The 11,256-nt window shown below is 40.9% G+C and overlaps 1 pseudogene; it reads right to left on the bottom strand.

Moving 5' to 3' along the window:
- Positions 1 to 7,757: 7,757 nt before the first annotated feature.
- LOC118829582 lies at positions 7,758 to 8,120 on the bottom strand (annotated as a pseudogene).
- Positions 8,121 to 11,256: the final 3,136 nt, after the last annotated feature.

Raw genomic sequence — 11,256 nt, 5'->3', positions numbered from 1 at the left:
CAGCTCATTTTACAGATGAGGAAACTGAGGCAAACAGGGTTAAGTGACTTGCCCAGGGTCATACAGCTGATAAGTATCTGAGGCCAGATTCGAACTCACGAAGATGAGTCTTCCTGACTCCAGGCCAACACTCTATTGATTGTGCCACCTAGCTAGTTAAAAATATGCCCTGCATACAACCTTTTTTTCCAGAAAATCAATTGTGAATCCTTTACCAGTATACCCTTCTTACCAGGATCACACAATCAGTATTGTTAGAGGTAGGATTTGAATCTAGGTCTTTCTGCTTCCGAGGCCAGATCTCTATCTACTATTATTCCCCTTGTTCTCTTAGAATCATAGACCACATCAACATGTCATTATAAGACTCTTTAATAGAGATAATTTGATTTGATCCAACAACCTTGTGCTACAAGTATTATAAGTAGTGTCCCCATTTTACCAATGGAAAAACAAAGTCTTATAGAAGTTAAATAACTTGCCCAAGGACACATTGTTCACAAGCAGAGAGAGAGCTGAACCTGAAGCCTTTAGGCTTCAAGTCCAGCATTCCATAGAAATAAAGCTTTGTTTATTTCATTAGTCAACCATTCAGCAAACATTTGTTAAGTGCCTACTACATGCCAGGCAACGTGTTAAATTCTGGCAAAAGACAATCCCTGCCATCAAGGAGTTTAAAATCTAATAAGGGAGACCACAAGGAGGTGAATATATGTACAAATAAGCTATACATAGTATAAATAGGAAGTAATTGATGGAGAGAAGGCACTAAAATTAAGAGGGATTGGGAAAGGTTTCCTGAAGAGAGGAGGCAGAGATGAGGCAAAAGAACATTCTAGGCATGGGGGAGAGCCAGAGAAAATACCCAAAGCTAAATTTGGCCACAAAGGGTAGAAGATATAGAACTGATGCAGGGCTGGAGGGATCAAGTGAAGGTTTTCTGAGGATGAAGGAGAGACTTGGTTATTTTTGTAGGAGGTATGGAAAGAGCCAGTAGACAGGGAGAGACTGAAGATAAGTGAAAGACTGGTGATAACAAAAGGGGCATTCTGTTGGAGGAGATGGGATAGAGATAGAGAGGTTTGGCTTAGCAAGGAACAGAGTCACCGCTTCATGAGAGGCAGGGGTCATTAAAGGAGATAGTGACAGAAGGCATCTAAATGATATGAGATGAGGAAGAAGAAAGAAGGAGTTCATAGTAAATAACCTCATTTTTTCTGTAAAATATCAATCACTAAACATTTAGTAAGTGCCTATGATGTGCCAGGTATAAAGCAAGGTTCTCATCTAAGTGAGTGGGGAAAGGGAGAGTCATGGGAGGTCTGAGGAGGGTTAAAAAGGTTTGGAAGAGCCAGATAGTAGAGAGTCATATAGTGAGTTGATAAGGGAAGTACTGAAGGATTGCCTAGCAGCAGTGAGGACCCAGACAAGGTTGTATAATATAAATTTGTAGTAGATTCAGTCAGAATGGATGTGTGATTTTCCACCTTCATTTAGTAGGTTATGAAGACAGGGGATGGTGGGAGTGATCCAACCTAAGTCTTGGCATGGCACAACCAGTAATATGACGAAAGGACCAAGGACTTATGAACAGTGGACAGTATCACATCAAACCGGTTCACCAAGATGTAGAGATTAGGAGAGTGGCTAGTGCAGAAGTGATGGCCTGGAAGATAACAGAGGGGTTGAGGGAAGGGAGATCACAGTGTAGATGAAGAATATGGTTTGTTCTGGGAAGACAGAGGGGAGTATGAAAAACCAATAGATTATGGCCAGATAAGGGGATGTGGGTGCTCTTGAACATGAAAATGGTGCATTTGTGGGTGATGGAAAGATCAAGAGTAAGACCATATTTGTGTATAGCTGAAGTAGGGTGGAGGCGTAGGTCATGGAAAATGTTGGTTGAGGAACCGCAACAGTTAAGGTGCTTCAAGGTGTATCAGAAGTCATATTTTGAAATCCCCTGGTATGAAAGCAGCCCTTAGGGAGGAGAGAAAGATTGTGAGCCAAGAATTGGACTCATTGAGGAAGAAAGAGGAGTGCCCTGGAGATGTATAGACAACATCTACCAGGGTTTTGATTAGGTAGATATGGAGTGTACAGACCTCAAAGGAGGAGAGGTTACTGGGTGAGGGAGGTGGGGGGAGAACTTAGAAGTAGCAATGAATATTCAAATATCTCCCACTCAACCAGTGAGCCAAGGGGAATGAGTGAAAGCACAGCCAGTGCTAGAAGTGGGGGACCAAGGAGGTTGGGGCATCAGGAAGAGCCTGGTCTCAGTGACTAGCAGCAGACGGACAACAAGCAATCTTGTATAAAGATTTTCTCTGTCTCCTACATCAGTCATTCTAAGTCAAGTGACATCAATCAACAAGTATTTATTAAGTACTTACTACGTGTCTGGCACAGTGCAAAGTGCTCGGGATATAAACAAAGGAAAAACCAGCCCCTGCCTTCAAGGAGCTCCCAATCTAAGTGGGGGTGAGGGGTGGGGAGGAGCAAACAGCCATGGACAAATCGGCTAATTTGGAGATAATTGCCCAGGGTTGGGAGAGGCTGCCTGTAGAAGAGAGGACTTTCTAGAACTTGATTTTGTCCCACGGGCCATGGGAAAGAGAGTTGAGCTGAGCTGTGGCTGAGCTCCCTGAAATTCTTCTGCCCCACCATCAAGTAGTAACTATCCTTCAAGCAATTTAGTTTTGGAATCAGAGGACCTGGACTCAGTTCCCTGCTCTACCACTTACTATCTGTGTGACCTTGAATAAATCACTTCATTAATCTCTGTTTCTTCATCTGCAAAAGTGTGGGGCCTGGACTAGGTGCCTTCTAAGGAGTCTTCCAACTCTAAATCTATGGTCCTATTATCAATAGTTCTATGATGCATTTACCCCTTCCTAGATCAAACCCAGACAAAACCTCCCCAATGCCCCAAACACCTCAGATTCCCACCCAACAGAATATATAAGGAGAAAAGGCTAATAGAGGTAGTGTGTTTGAGTTGTTGAGGAAGCTAGGGGTGCAGCAGATAGAGAATTGGGCCTAAAGTCAGGAAGAGTTGAGTTCTAATCCAGCTTCGGGCTCTTACTAGTGCCTAGGCAAGTCACTTATCCTGTCTGCCTCAGTTTCCTCAAGTGTAAAAATGGGGTAATAATAGGCCTTACTTCACAGGATTGTTGTGAGGATAACCTATAACGACTCCACTCTAGGTGACTCTTAAAAATACAGAGCTAAAAATAACAAACCGCATCATACCTAGAGCTGCTTTCAAACCTCAGAAGCATAAGACTATAACAGTTGTAGCTAGAAGGGACCCTAGAGATGGCTCACTCTACCCCCTTCATTTTCCTGAGGAGGAAACTGAGGTTTGGAGAGGAAATGTGTCTCACTGCAAGGTCTCCCAAAAAGCTAGAATCAGAGCTAGGACCAGAACCAGACCTTCCAAATATCAGGTCTGGGCTCTTTCTACTCTTCACTGCTCCAAAGTCCCAAGTTATATCTTTTGCCTAAGTGCTAACTTAGCTGAATAAAGCCTCCACACCTGTCCAATCACCAAGATATAGACAGTATTTCCCTCTAGCTAAGCAGAGCCCATCTACTTTATGAGGAAGGAAGGAAGGAAGGAAGGAAGGAAGGAAGGAAGGAAGGAAGGAAAGAAGGAAAGAAAGAAGGAAGGAAGGAAGGTCCCTACAGTCTAGCCTCAGGTGACTTTTCCAACTTCATCTTCTAGTATTCCTCCTTAAATATTTTCTGCTCCAGCTAAATGGAATAATAAAAGAATGCTACATTTGTGCTCTCACTTCGGTATCTTTACTCAAAGTATTCCCTTCAGTGCCTTCTTTCCTTTTCTCTACTCCATGGCTCCCCAATTGGATTACTTTGGGTGAGCTTTGTTGTGGTATAATGGAAACATCACTGACTGGGGAGTCAGAGAACCTGGGTTCAAGTCCAGACTTAGCAACTTTCCAGAGCTGTATGACTGGCAAATCACCACCTCACTGAGCTTCGGTTCCCTCATCTCCAAAAACAAAAAAAAATTGGACTAGGTGAACTAGGTGAACCCTTTTGGTTTTACATTGTATGAGCCTCAGTTTCCTTATTTGTGAAACAGGAATAATAATGCCTTCCCTATGTATTTCATGATGTTGTTAGGACAACCAAATGAGAAAAGTGATATGAGAGCGCTTTGTAACCTGGGTTCAAATCTCAGCTCTGCTATAATAGCTCAGTGTGACCTTAGTCAAGTCACTTCTTGTGGAGTCACAGTTTTGTCATCTGTAATATGAGTGCATTGGACTAGATGAGCTGAATACCCTCCTAGCCCTAAAGCTAGAATTATATAATGCTATGAAGAGGAAGTAAATATAGTGACCAGAGGATTAACCTTGGAGTCAAGAAAATTTGGATTCAAGGCCTGCTTCTGATAAATACTAGCTATTGGGTATGTCATTTAACCTCTCACTACCCTCCCCACCCCCTTCCCCATCCCCAGGAGCCCCCTCTCTAAGACCATATGAATTGCTCATCTGTATCAGTTGAGGGAATTTCCACACTGGGAGTTCCAAATGTGACGCTCACAGGTATGTATCACCCCCACCCCCAAAAAAGATACTCTGAACTGCAAAGTGCTATATGAATATGTTACTGGTATTATTATTAGCTATCAGAAGCTCAACAATGGCAAGAAATGAATTGGGGGTGGGGGTGGGTAGCATGAGTTTACCGTCTTCCCACTCCTATCTCTACGCAGACGTTCTCACAGTATGATGATGATAATGCCAGGCACTATGGCTCTTTAGAGCAGATGCTTCTTGTCCAAATTACAATTTCTAAGCATTCATATGTAAGGCTTGGTCCTGTCACCAGGACTAACAAAAACCAGTACTTAACCGAGCTCCTGTCTGCCTCAGCATGATTGACAAATTTCTTAACTATAGTCAAGTGTTGGTGTCCACTAACCATAAAAGAGGTGTGTTCAGAGGATAAATAGATAGCGGGTAACCTCTTTCTTCATGTGTAATAGAAAAGGGGGAGGGGGAGGGGAAATTAAATATTTCCTTGGTCTGACTTTAGGAGCTGACTGTGGTGACAGAGCACTGAAAATTGTACAGACAGTCAACCATTATCTTTATATTTCTCCCCATCTTTTGAATGTAATGAATTGCTTGGAGAATTCAGCTAGCAGGAAAGCCTTTTGAATTCTAGCCTAGCTACCCTTCAGGGCATTCTTAGAGGTTATCTCTGCAAGGCAGGTGGAAGAGAAGAGGGGAAGCTTAACCCTATAAGAATAATTATGATGTATTATTAGCAACTAATGGCAATCTAATGGAGAATTTTCAATAAAGATACTGCTGGCTGCAATTCTTCTCCGTCACAGGCATAAAAAGGGGATACTTAATGACTTCAAAGTTCATAGCAGTTTCTCTAAATAAACGCAGTTCATAGAAAGCTGATGCTTTTCATACACAAGGCATTTCAATAAAGTGACTACATGTTCTGAATATTGATATGGCTCTTACAAATGTAGATAGAAATGGGATAGTGTTGCTGATTGGACGATAAGACCACTAGCCGGAATTAAGAATGTATCACTTCACTGCAGCAATTGCCAAAAAAAAAAAAAAATAGAAATCCAAGATGCTGGAGCTGCCTGGAATCTTTGAGCAACATACATGGACTTTAAAGGGTTGTGGAAAAATGGAACATGTTACTAAGAGGCAAACATGATGTAGGCATCACTGGAAAAATGATCCATTTCAAGGTGATGTGGGAAGCTAGAGAAAGAAGGAATTTAAATTCTGGCTTACTCAGAAAAGAAGATGTGCCGAGAGAAATAAAAACATCTATGTCAGGATGTAGTGCCTTTGGTGGGACTGGTTGCATTCCCCAGAGGGTTAGCCCTTTGGCCTTTGTTCTAGTTCACTAACCACGCATACCTTTAGAGTCCTAATCACTCTAAAGGCCACACAGATGGTAGCCTACACCTAGCCACGCTAAGGAGAGTGCTTAAAAGAAAGAGGGGAAAGGGAAAGATCCTTTAACAAAGTACAACACTTATTCATTCTTTAAAAAAAAATCCTACAGAGGATAGGCTCAGAAGGACCTTTTTCAAATACAATTAAAAGTATTTCCCTAAAACCAAAAGCTAACATTGTATGTATAGCCCTGACTCTGAGGTTTCTTCCATAACTCTCACTTACATTTGCTGGCAGGGTTCCCACAGGGAGGCTGATTATTACTTTCCTTAAGGTTCTAAAGGTAACGCCCTGGGCAGGGGGCCCACTGGGACAATCCAGGGGAGTGGTAGTAGCCTCAGGTGCAATTGGGGGGGAGGTGTTGAATAAAAATAAGCATAAAGAAAGAAGGGAAGAGAAGAAAATTTTGAAAAACTGCTTGTACAGTTGTATAACAGAATTAAAGCTCTACTGATTACATTGTTTTCCAAATAAACAAACAAAATGCAAGTTATGACTGATTAATGGTCAAGTCTGCTTACAGGTCTTAACAAGCGAGTGTTGACAGGCTATGTCCTGCATTGTCAGGAAGTCCATATGAATCAGCAGGAATATGTACATGTAGAGCACCAACCCTGGAGTCAGGAAGACCTGAGTCCAAATCTGATCTCAGACACTTGACACACTTACTGGCTGTGTGACCTTGGGCAAAGTCACTTAGCTCCCATTGCCCTGCCTTCCCCCCTCCAAAAAAAAAAAAGAAGGAATATGTGCGTGTAATGACTTGTTTACCATATGATACTAAACAGTTACATGATACAACATTGCATTGTTAAAATTTCAACGCAAGGAAAAAACCCACAAATTTACAATAAATTATTAAATTTAAGATACACCATTTTTTAAATTTTAAATTTTTATTTAGTACTTTATTTTTCCTCAGTTATGTGTAAAAAGAATTTTAACATTCATTTTAAAAACTTTGAGTTCCAAATTCTCTCCCTTCCTCCCTCCCCCCACCCCCTCATTGAGAAGACAAGGAATTCGATATAGGGCTATACATGTGTAGTCATGCAAAATACTTCCATAATAGTCATGTTGTGAAAGACTAGCTATATTTCCCTCCATCCTATTCCCCACCCCACCCCAGTTTATTCTATTTGTCTCTCTCCTTTCACACCATCCCTCCTCAAAATTGCTTTGCCTCTGACTACCCTCTCCCCCAATCTGTGTTCCCCACTATCACTCCCCATTCTTTTATTCCCTTCCCCACTATTTTTCTGTAGGGCAAGATAGAGTTCCATACCCAATTGTGATGAGATTAAGGTTTGCTCACTCTCTCTCACCTCCTCTCTCTTCCCCTCCACCGTAAAAGCTTTTTCTTGCTTCTTTTATGTGAGATAATTTACCCCATTCTACCTCTCCCTTTCTATTTCTCCCAGTACATTCTTCTCTTACCCCTTAATTTAATTTTTTGACATTTAATAAATGCTTGTTTATTGAAGGAGGTGATAGCTCCTAATGTACTGCTATGCCTTATTCAGACTCTATCTGGAGTAATATGTCCAGTTCTGGGTGCCACACTCCAAGAAGGACATAGATAAGGTACAGTTCACTGAGAAGAGGGCATTGAGATTCAAGAGAAGACTAGAGACCATGCTATATGAAGAGTTAAAGGAAACAGACATATTTGGTATGGAGGAGTCTTCAGGTCTACATGATAATTCTCCTCAAATATCTGAAAAGTTGGCACATCAAAGGAAGATTAGGTTTGTTCTTAGTTGTTGAAGAAAGGAAAGAGTTGCTTCAGGAGGTTGCAACACCTTTCTCCTCACTGGAGGTATCTGAGCGGAGGTTATGTGAATCCAGAACTGAACGTGCTTTTTTATTTTCTTGGGATTCTTCCAATCTTTTTCATTTTCCAACAACTGTAGAAGATCAGAATGTGCAGCTTCCAATCTGCGTTGGCAATCTGGAATCATCATTCGAGATTCTTTCAAAATTTCTGTTTGCTTCTTACTGGCATAGTTTTCACCATCTTCTGCTTTCATGTTTTTCAACTTTTTCTTCTTATTATTTTGCTTCTTTTTCATACATGGATTTTTCTTTGATCAACTGATTCACAACACCCATTTTGATCTTGATCTGCCTCACTCGAGGATCAGCCATGGTCACCCACCGAGCATTGCTGGCAGAAGGACAGCAAAAAGTCAGGACTCTCTGAGGGAAGAAGACCTAGCTTGCTGAAACTGGTTAACCAGTCCCTTAATTTTATTTTTTAGATATCATCCCTTTATATTCAACTCACACCTGTGCCCTTGTGATTTTTAAAAAAAAAAAAAAATTATATTTTTTTGAATGATGCAAATTTCAAAAAAAATGTTAAAGATTTAAAGAAAGTAGATTTCGGGGTGGGGGGAGGGGAGCACTGGATAAATTTTTTTAAAGGGGACAATAGGGCCAAATAAATTGGGGAATTTCTGCTCTAGGGGCTAGACTATTTCTGTTGGTGCTGGTCATGAGTTCCCATAGGACTATTCACTATTTATTTTCATCCAGACTTAATTCATCTTAGAAAGAGTATTTACTAAGCAGATGTAACAAAGACAGATATATTTTAAAAAAAAGTAGGTATAAAAAAGTTGTTACAGAAATATCCTCCTCTCTTGAACCCAGATCACATTTTCCCCTTGCACACACAAGATCTTTTAGGAAAATGGGCTCAAATGTAGAGAGCACATATGTCCAAAAGGTGAATTTACACTACTGAAAGACCTTTTCTCCTTCAATGGAGTCCTCACGGAGTTCTCCTTGAGTAAAGCTGTCTTCTAGGCTCCAAGGGTTGGGGCCTTTGTAGAATCATCTTGAAGCTGCCTTTCTTCAGTGTGTTTAGTTCGTCATTGGGTTGTCTCTCAGCTCCTAATGTAGATGGTGCTGTCAGCCAATTCTAATCTAGGTACACTGCTACCAACCCTGGTGGGTACCAACACCAGTGGAAACTTCAGATCATCCAACCTTTCCAAGTTCACAAGGTCATCATCTGGTCAAATAGAGGTGAAAAGTAGAGAAGGAAAAAGAATATCCTCTCCTCCTTCTCCTTCCCCAGCTCCCTCCAAAGACCATTACCTCTCAGAAGTTCTTTACCACTGAATTCGACCAACACTGAATGACTTGTATTGAAATATTGAAATTCCCAGGCTGACTTAATGTTTTATCCATAACCATGAAGGGCATGAATGATTCTCTTCAAATACTCACAAGAGTGACACCCAAACTCCTATGTGGTGCTATCTGATTTCATCCAATGACCCAAAGGCCCAATAATCTTTAAGACTGATTGAGAACTTATTCATACCCAGTTTATTTTTTATTGATTCAAGTTAGTTATCTTCTGCAATTAGACCATATTCTCCATGGTGTTTGCTTGACAGATACTGGAGTGGTTTGTCATTCCCTTGTCTAATGGATTAAGGAAAACTGAGGTTAAGTGACTTGCCCAGGGTCACACAGTTAGTAAGTGTTTGAAGCCATATTTGTTTGAACTCAGGCCTTCCTGACTCCAGGCCCAGCACTCTATCCACTGGGCCACCTAGCTATTAAATTTACTCTATGCTTAAAAACAAACTACGTAAGAAAAAAGACAAACTTCTTTCTTGTTCTTTGTATATTAAAATGCTTCTTGATGATTATAAAATTCATAATAACATTTTTTTAAAGCATACCCCTTCCCTAGTCCATGAAAAGAGGCAAAGGACAAGAGAAAAGAGCAATATCCAAACAAAATATCTTAGTTGAGATGTTCTTTGTGCTATCCATATATTAAATTGATGGCATTTACAGTAGTATACTGGCATTTACCCCCTAAATCCTGTTAAAAGGAGTTATTTATTATATATGCTTTATTACTCAGGTAAACTGGACTGTTTCTTTCCCTCCAGATACTCCCCACACTTTGCCCCTGAGCCCTCCGTCATGTGATTTCCCATTTCAGAAATGCCACTCCTGCCCTAGCATCCCCTTTTTTGTCTCTCAGTGTCTTACCCACCTTTCAGGGACCCAGCTCAGAGGCCACCCATTCAGGAAAGCCTTTCCTGATTCTCCCGGGTAAAAATGATCTCTCTGTCCTTTGATCTCCTACCACCTCTCATGAGTATTTATCAGTTCCTAATTGGTATCTTCAGTATCTGTGGGCAGATATTTCTTGAGGAGATATATTTAGCTTCTTACCTTCCCTCTTGGATTATAAATCCTTTTAGGGCAGGGAGCTAAGCCTTTTATTCTCTCCCCTAGCACTTAGCACAGCTCCCTACCTGTGGGGGAGCAGCATGGTACAGTAGAGACAGTATTGGCACTGAATAAAGAGGATGGGGGTTTGAACCCTGCCCCTGATGTTTACCATCAATCAATGTGACCAAGCAGCAAGTCACTGAACCCCTGTAGTAAGCCTATTTTCTCATCTATAAAATGGAAATAATCATTGATTTAAAGTTGAAAAGGACCTCCAAGATTATCGAATTCAAACCCTTCCTTTTATAGATGTAGAAATAGGTCCATACAGGGGAAGGGTCACAGAGGGAATCAAAGTCAGAGCCAGATTTTGAAACCAGCTCTCCTGATTATCGAACCACATCATAATAGCACGTGCATACCTCACTGGGCATGAGTCAGTGAATTAGGGTCAAAAGAGATCACGTAAGTTCAGCATCTTAGAAACTTGAAAGGCCTATGTAAATGTTAGCTCTTATCAATATTAGTATCATAAGAGGTCTTTACGAAATGTTTGAGGAATGAATGAACAAGAATAAAGGTTCAAACAAAAAGGGCTTTCTGGTTAGCCAGAAAATTCAATTACCCAGAATGCTCCCATCCCCTTAGCATTTCAGTCAGTGGCAGGTTTGCTGTCCATACAGCATACATTAAGAGGGTAGTGTAACCTGTATACATCATAAAGTGCAAAGCTGAAATTCAACATCGAGGTGAAAGTCAAACAAATCCACCCCAGGGAGACAAGTAACATCTGCCTCCTTCCCTCCGACTAGACTGGAGAATATTGCCTTTCAGCAGAGAGCCCTACTAATTTGATCAGGAAATCAAGATTGCTGAAAAGGAAAAGACACTCTATACCATTAAAAAATTTTTTTTTCTATCGAGGCTACATTCTCTTGGATCTCTGTCATAAATTATTTGTGACTAGAAGTCAATTGTTTATCTTGCAGGAGCATTACCATTTCCTTTCCTTCATATATCTTCAGTGCATTATTCTGGGAATGGGATCATCTATTTCTTCCTTCTCCTCTTCCTCGTC

Source organism: Trichosurus vulpecula, chromosome 8 (genome assembly GCF_011100635.1).
Source record: "Trichosurus vulpecula isolate mTriVul1 chromosome 8, mTriVul1.pri, whole genome shotgun sequence".
Classification (NCBI taxonomy): Eukaryota; Metazoa; Chordata; class Mammalia; order Diprotodontia; family Phalangeridae; genus Trichosurus; species Trichosurus vulpecula.
The sequence above is the reverse complement of the archived record's forward strand: the minus strand, read 5'-3'. Positions and strand labels throughout refer to the sequence as shown.